Source organism: Saccopteryx leptura, chromosome 7 (genome assembly GCF_036850995.1).
Source record: "Saccopteryx leptura isolate mSacLep1 chromosome 7, mSacLep1_pri_phased_curated, whole genome shotgun sequence".
NCBI classification, from domain to species: domain Eukaryota; kingdom Metazoa; phylum Chordata; class Mammalia; order Chiroptera; family Emballonuridae; genus Saccopteryx; species Saccopteryx leptura.
In genome coordinates, this window is record NC_089509.1 from 32,625,727 (window position 1) to 32,642,938 (window position 17,212).

Here is a 17,212-nt window from a genome sequence, read left to right on the forward strand (position 1 = left end):
TGTATGGAGTTCATTCTTGGCCATTTTAATCATGTCTAAGGCTATGTTTTACTATTCTGTGTTCCTTGAAGAATATAGGTGAACATGAGTGGCCAAATGACTTTGCTAAAGACAGGGAACACTAAGGGTAGACAGTTGGGAGGTGGTCAGTGGACAGTTGTGTGTGACGTAGTAATATATACAACTTTGTGTTAGCTTTTACTTCTAATCCTAATAATTTTTTGAAGTCTCTCTCCTGTTTATCAAATACACAGGCACATAATAAGTACTTATTAAATATTTTTGGAATTGTATAGTATGGGAAGCTTTTAAAAATTTTAAGTTAAGGGAATCAACTGAAGAGACACTGTGTTTTAGGAAAATTACTTTAATATGAATTGACTTGGAAAGATTAGAAACAGAACTTAGAAAACTAGTATAATACAAATGAGAGATATATGCAAGTTATGGGACTTCAAGAGAGAAAAAGTGTTATAAACAATATAGGTATAAATTCAGCATTGTATGGTAGCTGGCAACCCCCTAGATTGGGACCTTGTATACTGGGTAAGGCTCATGTGATCTGTAGTTTTGAGCATGAAAGTTTAGGATTCATTAACCAAGATATAGAACAGTTGTGAAAGTAGGATTGAGAATGAGTAAGATGGATTGTGTATTGATTATGTTCAGTGTGTGTTGACTATTGATATCTACTTAGAAATGTATACCTAACAACGAATAGACTGTTTCCAATTTTACTTTTCTACTCCTCAGATGTCAGAAGTGAGGCCTAAGAAACATATAGAAATTAGCTGACTGTGTTAATAGAAAAGTTTGTCTAGGAAGAAGTCTGCTGAAAATTGAAATGTGGGGGGACATATAAAAAATTGGGTAGGCGAAGGGGATCCAGTTAAGGAAATTAGATAGAACACTTGGGAAAGTAGGAATTCAAGAGAGTGAAGACAAATCAATTTAGTAATGGCAGTTAACACAAATGTCCAAAATGATTTTTTTAAAGAAACTTGAATTTCAAAAGTAATATATTATGTTATTTTAAAAAATTACTGAAAGAACCTGACCAGGCGGTGGTGCAGTGGATAGAACATCTGCCTGGGATGCAGAGGACCCAGGTTCGAAGCCCTGAGGTCACCAGCTTGAGCGCAGGCTCATCCGGCTTGAGTATGGGCTCACCAGCTTGAGTGTGGGGTCACTGGCTTAAGCCCAAGGTCACTGGCCTGAAGCTCAGGGTCATTGCTTTTAGCAAGGGGTCACTCGTTCAGCTATAGACCCCCTAACCCTTATCAAGGCACATATGAGAAAGCAATCAATGTACAACTAAAGTGCCACAACAAAGAATTGATGTTTCTCATCTCTCTCCCTTTCTGCCTGTCTGTCCCTGTCTGTGTCTCTCTTGCTTAAAAAAAAAAAAAAAATTACCAAAGAGATTGAAAAGGTAGAAAATGAAAAATAGGTGCCTCTCTCCACACAGAGTTCTTCCCTGAAATATTAAATGTTAAAGTTTTTCTACATCTTTTGAATTATTATTCTTGCATGTACAAGTATTACTATATTCCTATTATTTCAAATGCAAAATTATTTATATTTTAATATTCTGAAATTCGATTGTCTTACAATTGATGTGTATGTTAAAGTTAATGTATGTTTTCCAGAAAGACTGCTATTAAAAGAATAACATAAAAAAAAAAGAATAACATGAAAATCAAGGAATAGGAAAATATATACATATAAAAAATATGTTATATACATATATAACACCAGTTCAAGAAAATTTAGTTATCTATATATTAGAAATAAATATATGGTGTATATGTAAATCAAATATACAGGTACATGTCCCTCTTTTACATAAATGTGAGATTAGGAATATATGTTTCTGAGTTGTATGTGTGTGTAGTTTGAACATGCTTTTTAAATTTAAGATGTTTTTGAAATACAGTAATTTATTTGTATGAAATTACCATATTTTCAGTTCTCAGAATTACTTTTTCTTATTTTAACATCTCTAAATCCAGGTTATATTTTCCCATTCCTAGCATATAGAGTTGATGAAAATATGGTAATTAATTTTTTCTCTCAGCTGTATATTATAGTCCATGGTATGAGACTTTCATAATTTTTTAAACCAGTACCTTATTTATGGATTAAGCCTTTTTGTTGTTCTTCAGTATGATTTTTTGTTTTTTTAATATTACCCAAAATAGCTTAATTTACATTCTTTTTCTACTTAAACATTGTGTTGTGTTTATTTAACAATATATTAGTGCTTATAAGCTATATTGCTAATTATAAAAATATAATAATAGTTAACATTCTTGTTTTTGCCTTTTTCTAATTCTCCATTTTGCAATGGTGTCATCTCTCTAAAAAAAAATGTAATGTAGTATGTAAATTCTTATACTATTTCCTCTGCTTGAAATACCCTTCCCAAATTTTTGCCTTCCCATTCAGACTTTAGGATTCAGCTTTGGTGTTATTGTGGAAGACTAACTTCAATGTCAAAGAAGTCTCCAGCAAACTCAATGGCCCCCTTTGCTTCACTTCTTTCAGCATTCATTCTATTGTACTGCAGAAGCGTTCCTTCTTTTTCTATCTCTTGTAGTAGGCTTTTAAAAAGTCTGGGACTTTGTAGCTAGCACAACGAGTAGCTGTCTCTTAATAGGTCAAAGATTCATTATAAAAAGATTTCTGCTATGCTGAAAAGGAAAATAAAAAGAATTTTATAGACCCATATTGGTCTAGCTCAGAAGGAAATGAAAAATATATTGGTATTACAAGTACATGCTTTTTTTCTGTTTATAGCCATCTAAAGAGGAAGCAGCAACTAAAAAATAAATGTGTTCAAGAGATCTCTTTTCTAACCAGCATTGAAAATTCTAGGTTAAGAAGTGGGTGCCTTGGCCCTGGCTGGTTGGTTCAGTGGTAGAGCATTGGCCTGGCGTGCAGAAGTCCCGGGTTTGATTCCCGGCCAGGGCACACAGGAGAAGCGCCCATCTGCTTCTCCACCCTTCCCCCTCTCCTTCCTCTCTGTCTCTTCCTCTCCCGCAGCCGAGGCTCCATTGGAGCAAAGATGCCCAGGCGCTGGGGATGGCTCCTTGGCCTCTGCCCCAGGCGCTAGAGTGGCTCTGGTCGCGACAGAGCGACACCCCGGAGGGGGCAGAGCATCGCCCCCTGGTGGGCAGAGCGTCGCCCCTGGTGGGCGTGCCAGGTGGATCCCGGTCGGGCACATGCGGGAGTCTTTCTGTCTCTTCCTGTTTCCAGCTTCAGAAAAATACAAAAAAAAAAAAAAAAAAGAAGTGGGTGCCTTTATACAGGAAAAATTACTAAAGGTTTTGGTTGAAGAAATATAATTGTAGTTATTAGATGACTAAATATTACCTTTCACATGTGATAACCAGTTTACTGTATCTTCACTATATATAGTGAGTGCTCTTTGCCAGGTGCTTCCTTCCCATACTTCACAAACACCAAAAGGAAAAAGCAGACAAAACAATCCTTTATACTTACATTTCTCAAAGTGAGGTATTACATGAATTATATATTAAGACTAAGCCTCTAGCCTGTACTATTTTAATAATAGGAATAATGTTAACACCATCTTTTTTCCCTAGCTATTTCTATATAAACAGCATTGACGATCTCTTACCCAACTTGACTATATGATAGATAGTAGTCACATGTACAACACATTCCTTATTCACAAAAGCATGTGAAAATGACTTAAATGAAAGAGAATGAAAGAATGTAATTTATAATGTTAGGGTACAATTGAATGCTTCTGAAATTAAAATAAATTTTTTTTTGCTATTTTTGGTACGTAATTATTAGTAATACATTACTGTAACAACTTAGTTGAGAAACTGTACTTTAATAAAATTCTACATATTTACATACAATACACACCAGACATGTATTATTGAATGTTGAAATAGCCCTGTACTTTTGGTAGAAAAGCTCCTGAAGGCTAATGAAAAAGAGTTGTTTAGTTACATAATAATTAGGACAGGAACAGAAAATAAGTTCCAAGTTTCTTTATGGACCTTTCCTCTCATGCCACATTGCCATGTAAAGGAATGAAAATGACAATTCTCACAAAAAATTAATGTATCAATTTTTATATATACTCATGTGTATTGCATGTTATGCCAATGAGTTACTTGTTACATGTCTGAAAACTGTTCTGCCAACAGCAAATTTCTAAAGATTCACTTTTACCTCTGTCTTACAGCAATATTAAATAAAATTAGTGGCTTTCATGTGTGTAATATTTGTACTTATCCTTATTTAGTATACCAGCATTATTCCCGTTGTTTTAAGGGAAAAAAAAATCTGGCATCTGAATGGACCTATCAGTACAAGTAAGATTTAGCACAAAGTTTTTATCTCATAAGAGTTAAAACTTTAGCTGTATTTATTTAGCTATTTCAAATCACTTTTTGTCATTTTTATAATTTTCTGAAAAAATACCTTTCCTATCCAACCCCAATTTTAAAGATCTCACACTCCAGGAAAATTAAAAACAGGCAAAAAAAGTTTAGCCGTTCTGAACAAGAAAATGGAACACAAACTGTAGCTAAAGGAACTTCTTAACCAAAATAGTAACTCAGATCATAGTTTTATGTCTAAATAGATAGTTACAGTGGAACTATTGTAGTACTGATACATTGTGCAAAAGTGCTATCTCTGAACATTAAAAAAGGAATGTTTTCAGTAATAAGTTTTAAAAACATAGTAATTGATGAAAATGTTGAATTTAGGGAAAAATATATTCTGCATTTACTTTGCTTTTTTATGGCTGTGTACTACAAAAGTTGATAATTCAGACATTATAAACGTTTTACTGAATAATTGAATAGGCAAATGCAAAAATTGGTATTCGTTTTTAATTTGTTAAATCATAGGGGATTTTTTTTTACTTTATTAATTTGCATCTATAAATATATAAACATAATTTAATAGCATTCTGAAATTGGCACTACCTCCCTAATTGACACCTCAAAATCTTTGTATTAGAAATATTTTTCATTGTTGAAATGTTTGTGATTCAGTTATCAAATTTAAGTAATTTTGTGACATTGCAGACATTTGGTGGCTTTTTTCGGCTTTAAAGTAACTATTATAAACCATTGATCTAGAAACAAAGTCTCTGAACATTTAGGGAAATTAAAAAAGCCCATGCATTTTGTCCTAAAACATAGGACTATAACCATTATTAATATTCTGAAAAAAAGAAATGTTAAAGCACTTTTATTTTAAGAAAATATTAATATAAGTTTTAGTTAAGTTGATTAAATAAACTGCATCTTCTGGTTTCTTCTGACACTTCTCAATTCTTCCTACATAGTATATATATTAGGAACACTATACTTCTAGAGGCTGGCACAGTGTAGTAATGACCCTATATACTCCAAATGCCTCTGGAGTATCATTTTATAGAATGATACAGTAAGTGATGAACTAGGTCACTGGCACCATATAAAATTATTTCTAATATATTACTTACTATGACAGAAATATTTCTATTATCACATGAACATCTAGAAACTAGCATGTAGAAAATTTTCAACAAATTTTAAACTTTTTTTGAGAATGTATAACTTAAAATATAACTTTTGTGCCTGAACAGGCAATGGCACAGTGGATAGAGTGTCAGACTGGGACAGCAAGGACCCAGGTTTGAAACCCTGAGGTCACCAGCTTGAGTGCGAGCTCATCTGGCTTGAGTACAGACTTAGCAGCTTGAGTGTGAGGTCGCTGGCTTGAGCCCAAGGTCGCTGGCGTGAGCTCAGAGGTTGCTGGCTTGAAGACCAAGGTCACTGGCTTGGGCAAGGGGTCACTCACTCTGCTGTAGTTCCCCAGTCCAGGCACATATGAGAAAGCAATCATTGAACAGCTAAGGTGCCACAACGAGGAACTGATGCTTCTCAGCTCTCTCCCTTCCTGTCTGTCTGTCCCTATCTGTCCCTTACTCTGACTGTCTCTCTGTCTCTGTCAAAAAATATATATATATATTATATATATAATATATGTAATTATATATATATAATATATATATTATATATATATAAGTTTTGTGATATAAACAGAATTCACTCTGGAAACTCAAGGGACCTATTTCAAAGATCAGTTAAATTAGCATACCAAAGAGGGGCTTCTGACTCCTGAGCAAGAGAAATGGATGTATATTAAGACACCATAAAAGGAGAAAACAGTGGTGTTAAATATGACTACAATAAAAGTCCCAATGATGGACTGCCATATTGCAGAACTTGATCTGTCATCCAACTGTTTCTCATGTAGCATGCTCCAGGGTGAGTAGCAACAGGGCTACGTACTTAATAATGAATGATTCTCCTGGGCAATGTTGAGAAGACAAGCTAATGTATAATATATTTTAGAAAGCTCACCAAAGGTAATTAGAGTCAAAATAGTTGGGGCATTTAGTAAGTGAAGCTTCACTTACCTGAGAACTGCATTCATCCTTAACATATGATTTTCTCATAATAAGAGATGAATGAGAAGTTCTTTGTCATAAAATGCAATATAGAGGTCATTCAGAAGGACTTTGATGCTGTTTTCTAAAAGAGGATTTATAAGTCAAGTTATAGTATCAACTAACTTCAATAATCACTTGTCCATGTTCTAAAATAGAAATTAATTAGAGCTTAAGTAAAAAGACTTGATTTTACTGTATTTACAAACATTAGACTCACCTATTTGAGTTTAGTGATTCTCTCAGTCATCTTTATATTGCCAACACTGTGTGACATCTAATAAGTATTCCATAAATACTGAATGAATTAATGGCCTTTGTATGAAAGTAAGATAGAAAATGTATTTTAACTTTGTTATAAAGATTTATTTATTTATTTTTAAGTGAGAGGCAGGGCGATACAGAGACAGACTCCCACATGCGCTCCCGACTGGTATCCATCTGGCAACCCCTGTCTGGGGCCAGTGGTCACAACCGAGCTATTTTTAGCACCTGAAGTGGAGACTCGATGGAGCCATCCTCAGCACCTGGGGCCAAAATGCTCAAATCAATTGAGCCATGGCTACAGGAGGGGAAGAGAGAAAAACAGAGAAGGGGGAAGCAGATGGTTGCCTCTCCTATGTGCCTTTACTTGGAATCAAACCCGGGACTTCCACACACTGGGTCGATGCTCTACCACTGAGCCAACCAGCTAGGGCGGGGTATATTTATTCATATAAAGCTCCCAGTTATAGCTGTTTATTATAAAGGGAGTACTTTAGATTCTCAGTAGTGAGTTTCTTTAAAATGGAGATTCTTTGGCTTTGGCCCTAGATTTTCTAATTCAGTAAATCTGGAATAAGGCTGGGAGTCCATGTTTTACTAATAAGCACTGTGGGTAATTCTTTTAAAGATAGTAAGTGAGCCATACTGGGAAACCTAAACACATATGCAGGTCATACTTGAACTGCCACAAACATTCTTTTTTCATTTTCCAATTTGTATAAACGCTTACATTTCTTTTTCAAGTGTAATATTGTCATTTTTACCTCAGTTTACTATAATATTATATAATAGTCCCCAATTATCTGCAGGAGATAACCCCAGTGGATGTCTGAAACTGTGGATAGTACCAAATCCTATACATACCATGTTTTTCCTATGTGTACATACCTATGGTAAAGTTTAATTTATAAATTAGACACAGTAAAAGATTAAAAACAATAACTAAAAATAAAATAGAACAGTTATAATAATATGCTATAGTAACAGTTATGTGAATGTAGTCTCTCTCAGGATATCTTTTTATATGTATTATACTCATTTTGTGATGATATAAGATGATACAACGCCTATGTGATGAGCTGAAATGAGGTGGATACACTGGTCAAAGGGATGGTTAGCATTCCAGGCAATGTTTCATCATGCCACTTAGAAAGCACAGTTCAAAACTTATGAATTGTTTGTTTCTGGCATCTTGTATTTAATACTTTTGGACCGTGGTAACTAAAACGGCAGAAAGCAAAACTGCAGATAAGGAGGGATTACTGTATTTAACAAAATGGGGATCTTGGACCATCAATGTCAGTATCAGCTATGTGATTTAATAAAGCATTCCCAAGAAGAATCTAAGACCTAAAGAAAACTATGGGGATGGGTCTCAGTAACCCAGTAATTTGAGGGGCCAATACAAGTGGCTTCTGACTTACCTCTAGATTATATTAGGATTATATGATTATATTATGCTATAATCATAATCAGAGGCTTCTAGGGTTTCTTATTTTCCTCTCTTTGCTCTTGTTTATGTAGATGCCTTCATCTATATCACACTGTATTTGGGACTCCTCTGCTTGTAAGCCCCTGTATGAACCTTTTATATTAGCACAAAGTCATTCTTTCTACCTGAAAGGGGATGCCATCTACTTTACACTCAAGAAGTGTAAGGCCAATGGGAAGACTTTGTAAAACCATCCTATATAGAAGCTGCTTTCTCACTGTCATTTCTGTGTTGTTGATTTATGTGTCCCAATGATAAAATAATTAATATTTTAGAGAAGTTTATCATTTTCCCAGTTGTTATAAAATCAAATTCTTACAAGCGTTTAGTACAGTGCCTGGCACCTAACGTAGCCACACAGTACTTGTTGAGTGGACAGAGGAGAGGATGAAAGTTAGGAAGGCTGAGAGTTTTTTTATTTCTATTTTCTATCTCTGCAGTTGTTTAGGGTTTTGTTTTTTGTTTTTTTATGGAGTGAGGGGCATACTACGAAAAGGTGGTATGCTTACAGTAGGCACCTAATAAAAGGAAATAGAAAAGATTTAAGAAATCAAAAAGTCTGGTCATTCGGTCCTAATTCAATAAGGGCAAAGAAAACTACATTTATTGACAGTTGCAGTCACCACTATAGTTACAGCACATTCACTGACTTTGTTAACCAGAAAAGATTATAATATTTATAGTAAACTTGCATTATCAAGAAAAGTCCATTCTTAAATGTTCATTCTATTAAGAATATAGGAAAATGTACTATGTGTACAGCAGGACCTCCAATAACATCATTTCCTTCTAGGTTGTTTTGTTATAATGTTGATGAGATGCCATTAAGAACTTAATATAATTTGCCTATGATAAAATTGGTTTCATTATAGGCCATTTTCACCGCAGTACAAAGAACCTATCGACATACTAAGTTGGAACTTACTGTATTTTTAAAAGCCCCTTAAATTTTTCTTTTTTTTTTTTTTTTTTGTATTTTTCTGAAGCTGGAAACGGGGAGAGACAGTCAGACAGACTCCCGCATGCGCCCGACCGGGATCCACCCGGCACGCCCACCAGGGGCGATGCTCTGCCCACCAGGGGGCGATGCTCTGCCCCTCCGGGGCGTCGCTCTGCTGCGACCAGAGCCATTCTAGCACCTGGGGCAGAGGCCAAGGAGCCATCCCCAGCGCCTGGGCCATCTTTGCTCCAATGGAGCCTTGGCTGCGGGAGGGGACCCTTAAATATTTTAAATGATGAATAGAATGCTCTATCTTTTAATTATCTGGGAAAATCCCTTTTACCTAAAATTTCTAATTCCTTGATTGTTCCAGATTAGTGAGATTGTGTCTTTTCATGATGAGCTCTTCACCTAAGAGCTGTGTGTGTGTGTTTGTGTGTGTATGTTCCTTTTTGGGTGCTATTACGAATGTGTACTTTGTACATCATCATTTTAAAGTTAAATATTTTTGATAAGTGACCTTCACATTATTTTAGAGGAAAGAGCTTTGATGTCAGACTTGGGCTAAGATTCTATCCATGTCATCTCTTCAATTTTGTTTCCTCAGTAGTAAAATGTTAATAATTATGCTTGCTGCATAGATTTATTATGGGGATTAAATGAGATAATCCACTAAGCACAATGCCTGGCACATTGAAAGTGCTCTATGAATAGTCATCAAAAACTATTAGAGGATGACAAAGGAGAATAATATATGCATTACTGTAGTTGTTTAGGGTCTGCTCCTTCATGAAATTAGAGACTAAGACTACTTAGTCTGCTGTTAGGGTCTACTGTTCAAAAACTAGAATGAAAATAAAATATACAAGACAATGCATAAATTATCCTTTTCCTTTTAACTCTTATTGTAAACAAAAGTTCTCTAGGCTTTCAGTAGGAATGGAAATTCTGTGAAGTACATCCATATGGCAGTTCTAAAATGTAAAAATGAACTGCCTTTTTGATATTGAATAAGCATAAAAATCAAATTATGTTGCTTAAAAACGAATACTCATACATCTTTTCCCATCTTGCATAACACAAAAATAGCTAACTGCTTTTGCTCATAAAATCATATTTGGAGGGTGACTAAGCATGATACAGTTCCCAAACAAATCTTTGAGAAAGGTATGCAGAAGGAAAAGTAAGATTTCAACTGTAATCAGTATCTGAATCTAGGTTCAGTGAGCATAGACTAGTAAATTTTTTAAATCATCAGTTAGTCATACATCAGTTTTTAAAATATTTTGGATTTTGCTACAATATTAAAATCTAACATTTTTAAAGCAGAATGAGGTTTTGTAAGCAATAGCTCCTATGTAATTGTCATTCATAGCACATGCTGATATTTACATAAGAATATTCTTCTATTTACATAAAAAGCATGAAAAACAAACATCTGAAGGATGAGTTAGTAATGTAACATATCTTATGTATTCATAAACTATCTTTGCTACTTTAAAAAATAATTGTATGGTTCATGATTAACAACAGTTCTTTATTGGAAAGTGGGATATTGATAGTACTATATATACCAGAATGTTACTTAAAAAGAAACAAAGTTCACAGTTAGTGTCTCAGAATACATAATTTGGAGGGATTATATAATTACTTATAATCGAAACCAAAAAGTTTACCTCTGTTATTCTTGAGGTTCAGTGGTAATTTCTGTCACTTCATCTCTTAAAGGAACATACATAATATAATTTTAGAACACTCTATAAATTTTTCTTGGGGTAATGAAATGTCATTTAGGTTAGAGTTTATTTTCATTTTTTATATTTAAGAGATTTGGAATTGCAGTTTACCTTATAAAGTTTAGATTTACAAATTATAATATTCCAAATAACTTGCTATGAGTAGAATACTGAGGTATGAATTTGCTCTTGTTTATCTCCAGGTTCTTTCCATTTGGATAAGATTTCCTCATCTGACATTTCTGTCTTCACTTTGTTTTCTTCTTTGTTTTTCTTGTCATTTTGGTTGTCAAATATAGATAATAGTATGTTTACTATAAAACCATATTATTTTTTAAAAAATCAAGTTAAATATACTGTTTTTAACTTATTTTGAAAAGAAAAATAATTGTTCCAAAATTCACATTATGATAGGAAAATCTATTTGCTGAGTAAAAGTGAAGGGAGGTGTCCAAATTACCATGAATATTGTAAAAGAAATATTTCTATAAAGATTCTGGAATATGAAAAAAAAATTTTCACAAAATAGTCATGTATCATCCAGTCTTTAAACTAAATTTTATTTTACTTTGTTTATTATGCCCAGAACTTATTTATGATGGATGGACAGATGGACGGACAGACAGATGGACAGAGATAGATAGATAGATAGATAGATAGATAGATAGATATAGATAGATAGACAGACATAAAGATATACATATATATTTCTATTTTTAAATTCTTGGCACCAAAACAAAGATATTTAGTAATTTTTAAAGTGTGTTTTTATAAAATATATCTGGGTTTTGTTTTTTAACACATTCTAAAACTCCTTTTTATGAAAAATCCTCTTATCACTATCTAGAGTGACAATTAATATACTTCATTGTTTTTTCTCTATTATTATTTACTGCATTTTTTGTTTGCTCTTTTCCCTTTCCTTTTACCCATTTGTTAAAGTTACTATTTATTTTATTTTTTAGTGCTTTATTATTTTCCTTAGGGCCTGTTAATCAAGAAATAATGTGCTTTTTGAATTCTGATACTCATTGCTTAGTATATTTCTCCACAATTATATGAAAACCAGAAAGCAGATAAAATGTCCACCAATACAATCTATTTTTTTTTCCTAGATAAAGGCTTTAGAATGTTACAATTCCCAATCTATTCCCTTTCCTAAATGAGGCCTTTAGGGTGCTTTTACTTACCCTCTACCCACCTTATAACTCTTTGATTTTGCTGAAATTGTTCAATACTTTGAGTTCCAGATTTATTAGATTTTTCCTTTGCCATATGTCTCTTCTATTTTACGAATCCTTACTTCACCGTTATATTACAAATTCCCAGTCAGTCATTATCTATTTAGTTTTCACATGTATATTGCAAGGCTTATTGCACTGTTTCCTATTCATCATCATCTTGAGATTTCTATTCCAATTCATATGTGTTTGGTTCAGATACTTGATCATTTTCATCAGATGGGGTCAAGAGAAGTGGTCTTATCTCTCATCATTGAATAGCCACAATTCTTTCTTCTAACCTCCAAGATCAGTGAAACTTAAGGCATAGAATTTTTTGTTGGCAATCTCTTTGTCTTCAGTTTTCCAATATCTTTTAGCTTTAAGTATGGTAGATTAGAAGTAAAATCTCCACCTGAGTCTTTTCTTTGCTAAGTAACTTACTCTTTTTTTTGGGGGGGGGAGGGAGAATTTATAGTATTTTCTCTCAGTCATTATGAGAATATTACCAAAATCTGTCTAGTTGTATGCCTTACTTTGCTTAATCTACCTTGAGTTTAATGAGTCCTTTCACTTACAAGCTAAATTCTTCTTCAAATCAGGCAACTTTACTGTTGTTATTTCTTTATTTCTAATCTCCATTTTTTTCATGATTATTATCTTTCTTACCTGAAATTTCTCTTGGAGCTTTTTTTCCAAGTTTGTTTCCTCAAAGTATTCTCTCTTTGTATATTTGCTTCATATTTTTAGATATTTCTTCCATTTGGTTTTATAAGCCAGTAATTCTAAGCTCAACAGGGACATATTTAATTTCAATTTTTCTATTTTTCAATTTAAAAATCAGATTTCTAAAATTCAGAATATATTTTAAAGTTGACCATTATTCTGTATACTGGTATATACATTTTTTCCCTTTCTCTAACAATTTCATTCCACTAGGTGCTTCCTAGTTCTCAGGGTTTTGTTTTTTCCTCTAAGTATTGGAGCCCTGGGGTACATTATTATTTCTTTTGCCTAATAATGGTTCTGTGCAGCTGTTGAGTGGTAAGAGGCCCAGCATTCCCTGCTCCCTAAGCTTTAAATATACCACCTGGCAAGCCTCCTCACCATTTCTTGTGGCAACAGGATTATTTGAGTTAAAATTCTCCTTAGGAATAGAGGTCAACTGTGACCATTCTTATGCCTGCTTGGAAGGTCTTCCACAAACATCAGCCAGAAGTCCTAAGATACACACATGGGTAGGTACTCACTTTATCAATAAAAGCCGAGATCTCCCAGGACACTGGGTGTTCTGGTGATACCCTCTGACCTGTCAGCGACAATACCTCCAACCTCTGTCAATTTTACAGATGTAAAAAGTAAGGCACTTGGAAGATAAAGGCATTATCCACAGTCACATTTAAATCTAGGTGGTCTGTCATAGAGTTCAGGTTTAAATTTCAATCAGAATATAGAAAAAATATATACTTACTAAGTAATTTTATTTAATTCATTAGGAGTAATCTTAGTCTTTTTATTTTTTATTTTTATGAAGTTAGAAGTAGAGAAGCAGACAGATTCCCACATGCGCCCAACCAGGATCCACCCGACATGCCCACGGCTGGGGGGGGGGGGGCATGCTCTGCCCATCTGGGGCGTTGCTCCTCAGCGACCAGAACCATTCTAGCACTTGAGGCAGAAGCCATGGAGCTGTCCTCAGTGCCCAGGGCCAACTTTGTGCCACTGGAGCCTTGGCTGTGGGAGAGGAAGAGAGAGAGAAGAAGGAGAGGGGGAAGGGTGGAGAAGCATATGGGTGCTTCTCCTGTGTGCCCTGACTGGGAATCAAACCCAGGACTTCCACACACAGGGATGATGCTCTACTGCTGAGCCAGCCAGCCAGGGCGAGTATATCTTACTCTTAAAATGTCATGACACATAACTTTTTAGAATGTAGTATATAGCTGCATGACATGATTTATACCAGTATAGAAGAATGTTGCTTAAGGAAACATAGTGGGGAAGTTTGTATTTAAAGGGAACATTATGGAACACAGTATGAAGTGAGTGATTATGATTGTTATACTAAGCTAATCAAGGAATAGTGTGAGTTTAAACTAGTTGAGGCAGTAGGAATGCAAAGGAGAATTTGAATACTTAAGATATAGAATCTGAACATACATGACCTGCCATTTGAATGAATAAGGAGGGCAAGGGAGACAAAGTACTTAATTCAAATCCTCATATTTTCTGTCTGCTTAACTTCACAAGATAAACCCTTTTAGAAAGCTCTACTAAAACATCAGAGTTTGAAACCTCAAAAATTATTTACCTAGGAAGAATTATTAACTGATAGGGTTTCAGGTTGAGGCAACAATTTAAATATATCCCTTGCTTCTCGTAGGACATAAATCTCAGAGAATGAAATTTCTAGTGTTATGTTTTGTTTCTTTTAAAAGCTAAATTCATACCTTGTAACTTCATTAATATATTACTTGAAAAATACTTTTTATGTTGTTTTAGAAGAATTTTTGCATTTTTGAATAATGATTTTAGCAAATTTTAAAACTAGTTTTACACCCTATAGATTTTCTATAAATTATAAAATTATAAACTGAACTTGGGGAATTTGTTGGTTTAGGTGAAATGGTTGATTTTCTGAGCATATTGTCCCAAAATGTTTTTTTAAGCTTTTTAAGGGCAATACAAAGATGTGATAACTATCTTTGTAGTTGTTCAGTTGCTGATGTAAGAATGTTTAAAAGCTAGGCCTTGGTATATGCAGAGAAGATAGTCATAGATTGTGTCTTTTTTATGTCTGTTCTCCCCAGACAGCCTGAAGTGTGACCCAGTCACAGCCCCTCTTGCTCCCATTGTCTCTCGCCGTGTTCACTGGATGTGCATGAACCGATTTAACTCTAAGCTTTGGTTTCCGTTCTTCCCTGGTTTGGTGGGCACCAAAATACCGTGGAGTAGGATCCTATAAGGTCAAGCTGCTCGTGAGTAATTACTCGTGGCAGAATGAGTAATTGTGACAGAACCTAAGCGTCAGAAGTTGAAGACCATCACTCAGTTTATCAATTGGTAAATAATACTGTTGCTATGGAAATGAAACTGTCAGCACTAGAGAGGTCATTAGAGATTATCTAGTGACTAGTCTAATGCTTTTATTTTATATATTGGAGGAAGCTGGGGCCCAAAGAGTTAAAGCATTTGCCCAGGTTCAAAGCATTAGTAACTAATTAAAGCCCACGTCTCTTTATTCCCATTTCCGTGCACTTTTTACAATCATACTGGACTTGTGATTTAAATATAATCCCAAGACGTTTCATTTGTTCATGTATAAGAACAATGAATTTTTGCTTTCAGTTGAGTAAAAGAATGCATATTTTACATAACTAAATCAAAAGCACCCAGCGCCACTAATAATTTTAGTATTGATTAAATACTGTAAGAGTGCTGGTTTTGTTAGGTAAAAGCAAGTAAAAGAATTTTGCATTGTGCATAGATTGAAATATTTGAGTCTATTTTTATTTTGGCATCCCATATAATTAACTAGTCATAATTCTCTTATTTAGTTAATTTCCTGAAGGAATAATTCAAATGCTGTTTCCTAATTTACAAAATAAGTTAGTTGATTTGGGATGATAGCTCATACCCTTTCTAGTTCTATATTTGTCTTACTCAAACTTATCTGAATTTGAATTTTAAAATGCTGGTCTGTCCAAAGTGCTCTTTTCCTGATGCATTTAGAGATAAGAAGGATGTATAAAACATGTCTAACATAAATTTTATGAATTAGTGGGCCCTGGTCAGTTGGTATAGCCTGGTCGAGTGTCAGCCTGGTCATGTGCATATCCCAGGTTTGATTCCTAGTCAGGGCACACAGGAGAAGCAACCATCTGCTTCTCCACCCCTCCCCGCTCCCTCTTCTCTCTCTTTCTCTCTTTCTTCCTCTCTTTCTCTCTCTCTCTCTTACCCTCCTGCAGCCATGGCTTGATTGGAGCAATATAACCCCAGGCACTGAGGATGGCTCCATGACCTCTACCTCAGGCACTAAGAAGAGTCTGGTTACTGAGCAACAGAGCAACAACTCAGATGAGTAGAGAGCATCACCTGCTGGTGGGCTTGCCAGGTGGTTCCCAGTCAGGGCGCATGCAGGAGTCTGTCTTTCTGCCTCCCCACCTCTCACTGAATTAAAAAAAAAAAGAATCAGTGAAATATCTTAAATAGTTTGAAATTTATTTTTGCTCAAGCATTTTAAATTAGATCATAAGATTATAATCAGAACTAATTATAAAAATTTTTAATATTAGATTAGGTGAATGTATTTATGTAATAGTCTTAAAATTGTTGTAGGTTTTGGAAAGACTGCTGAAAGAGTTTTAAACTGTATAGTAAGCAAAACAGAGTAGGGAAATAGCGCTTCAGTTGAGGCTGTTGAATATTCCCAGAGCAAGAGATCTTTAGAACCTGATATTTGGAGATCCTCCTACAAATAGGACAACTTATCTGATTAACCTGATTAATTTGCAATCAAGCACATGAGTTGACAAGTCCTACTGATATACTTCCTGTTGGTATTTCTTTCTTAAGAGTGAATGTCTAACAGTTCACTCCAACTGTTCTCCAGTAATTTAAGGAAAGCCTCCAACACAAAAATTATGAAAAAACTAAACAAATAGTAAAATGAGATCCAGAGGAAACTGACAGTGAAGGCAGCCAGAAGATTAAAATATAAAAACAAAAAAAGAAAAAAAGTGTAAATAATTTCTTAGAGAAGAAAAACTATCAAACAATGTTCTCAAAGAGTTAAGAGAAAATACTGAAACTATTACACAATAATAATTTGCTATTTATATTTTAAAAGTCACAAAAAGCAGACCTTTGAAACTTTTTTTTATTCATTTTAGAGAGGAGAGTGGTGGGGAGGACAAGAAGCATTGACTCCCATATGTGCCTTGACCAGGCAAGCCCAGAGTTTCAAACCAGCGACCTCAGCATTTGAGGTTGACACTATCCACCGTGCCACCACAGGTCAGGCCAGACCTTTGAAAGTTAAAGTATAGTAATACAGAAATTAATCATAAACTT

General features: G+C 34.5%; 1 protein-coding gene across 14 annotated transcripts in view; it reads left to right on the top strand.

Moving 5' to 3' along the window:
• The window catches only part of MBD5 (methyl-CpG binding domain protein 5), a 512,364-nt gene that overhangs the window by 114,870 nt on the left and 380,282 nt on the right, over positions 1–17,212 (top strand). The window contains exon 1 of one of the 14 annotated variants that reach the window (XM_066346283.1): positions 15,157–15,202. The exons of the other annotated variants lie outside the window; for them this stretch is intronic. The gene's annotated coding sequence lies outside the window, so the exon portion shown is untranslated. Of the gene's footprint in view, positions 1–15,156; positions 15,203–17,212 lie in introns of those variants that run through there. 14 annotated transcript variants of the gene reach the window in all.